Here is a 2320-nt window from a genome sequence, read left to right as displayed (position 1 = left end):
ATGGTAAAACCAAGGTTGGGCCTTGCTGGAGGAGTTTTATTCAAAGCGAACTGTCAAGGGGGTCCCATAAATCACCCAACCGCGTAAGGAACGCAAAATCCGGGAACATAACACCGGTATGACAGAAACTAGGGCGGCAAGAGTGGAACAAAACACCAGGCATAAGGCCGAGCCTTCCACCCTTTACCAAGTATATAGATGCATTAATTAAATAAGTGATATTGTGATATCCCAACATAATCCTGTCCACCATGGAGCAATCTTCAACTTCACTTGCAACTAACAACGCTATAAGAGGAGCTGAGCAAAGCGGTAACATAGCCAAGCAACGGTTTGCTAGGAAGGGTGAAAAGGTTAGAGGCTGACATGGCAATTTGGGAGGCTTGATCAACAAGAGATAGGTAGCGCGGCAAAGCGATAGAACGAAGCAACTAGCATAGCAATGATAGTAATGAGATCCAAGGTGACGGTCATCTTGCCTGAAATCCCGCAAAGAAGAAGAACGAGACCATGAAGAAGACGAACGGGAGTAGTCGAACGAATCCTCACAATCGCAACATTACCGGAACTAAGAAGCAACACCGGAAAAAACATGGTAAATTCACAAGCATGAACAAGGCATGATGCATAAAAAAGTATGATGCATGTCCGGTTTAATGAGGCATGGCATGGCAAAGTGCAACAAACAACACTACAAATTAAGTGGAGCTCAATATGCAACGAGTTGCATATTGACAAAACACCACATTGACATATTTAGTTTAATCTCGTATAAGCTACCAAACAATATTAAATGTTGTTAAACATGGCAAGAGGTGAATCATATGAAAACTACCTATCTAGGCAAGTTTAAATGAGGCCGGAACAACAAACAACAATTCCGAAAAATCCCCATGTGCATAATTTGAGTTTGGTACTGTTCTGCCCTAAACCATATTATAAGGTTGTTAAACAGGAAAATAAAGTGCACCAAGTTAAACTAGGCATTTTTCCACCCCATTTACATATAAAGTTTATTAAAATTGGAGCTACGGTTATTTAGTTATGAAATAAATCATTTTAACATGGCATTTGAGCAAATTTAAACAAACAGCATTTTAAACATTTCAAACATGGTTGAAAGTGGAATATTATGAAACTAGATAAAAATCTAATCATTTTACATATATAAATTATTTACATATGATGCACCACTTGTGAGTTATTAAATGCATGAACTCTAGGGACTTATCTATAAAACATTAATTCCTGGTTAATAGACAAAATCGCGGAGCCTAAAAACAATAGACTCTGGGCCAAATCTGGACAGATGCCCAACAGAGGAAAAAGGCCGGGGCTGCTCACCAGGCCACTTGGGCTGGCTGGAGGCTGAGGACGATGCCCACGCGCGAAGCGGAAGGGCGCGAGGCGATGCAGGGCACGGGAAAAGTCCACGCGTAGGCGTTGACGAGTAAACGAGGCGGATCGGGCGCGTCTTGTCCTCCTGCTCGAAGCAGAGGAGGACGAGGGACTTGGCGAGGCGACGGCTTAGCGTCGCACTCTAACGACGTTGGGGCTCCGGATGGAGGGAAGACAAGGAAGGGGAGCAGCGCGACTGCCGGCAGGGACGAACGGGCGACGACGCGCACGACAAGGACGCGACGGGGTTCCTGATTCAGAGAGAGAGAGAGATGTGAGAGGAGGGACTAGAAAGCAGGGGAGGGGAAGGATAGAGCGATGCGGAACCTGAGGTGCAGGGCGAGGCGAGCTCGAGCAGATCCGGCGTGTGGCGCTGCTCGGAGGTCACCGGATGAAGCAGGACGACGGCGGCGGTGGCATGGAGCTTGGGCGAGCTCCTGCTCGTTCCTGGGAAGGAGAGAGAGAGGGCCACCATGAGAGAGAAGGGGAAAACAAGAGGAGGAGAGGAGCGAGACGAGGCTAGTGGCATGACCTGTTGCTGCTGCTCGCCTATGGGACGACGGTGATGGCGGAGCAAGGTGAGGGCGACGAGGGCCTGAAGCTGGAGGTCAAACGGGGCAGCGCACGAAGCCAACCGAGGAGGCTGTCCATGGAGGCGCTGCGAACAAATCAGAGAGAGAAAGCAGCGTGAGAGAGAGAGAGAGAGAACCAGGAGCAGGAGGGAAAAGGAGCAGGGCTCTCGGGGCACTCATTTGCTGGCGGTGCTCGTCGGCGGAGGGAGCTCCGGTGGTCGGCCGGCGCGAGGGAGACGAGGTGGGGAGGAGGCGCTCGGAACAGGAGCTGGCTGCGGTTGGAGCGGGAGAGGAGGAGAGCCGAGGAGAAGGGGATCTGGGAGGATCCCGAGGTGGGGTTTGAGTATGGC

Source organism: Triticum dicoccoides, chromosome 5B (genome assembly GCF_002162155.2).
Source record: "Triticum dicoccoides isolate Atlit2015 ecotype Zavitan chromosome 5B, WEW_v2.0, whole genome shotgun sequence".
NCBI lineage: Eukaryota > Viridiplantae > Streptophyta > Magnoliopsida > Poales > Poaceae > Triticum > Triticum dicoccoides.
Note: the sequence above shows the minus strand (reverse complement) of the source record.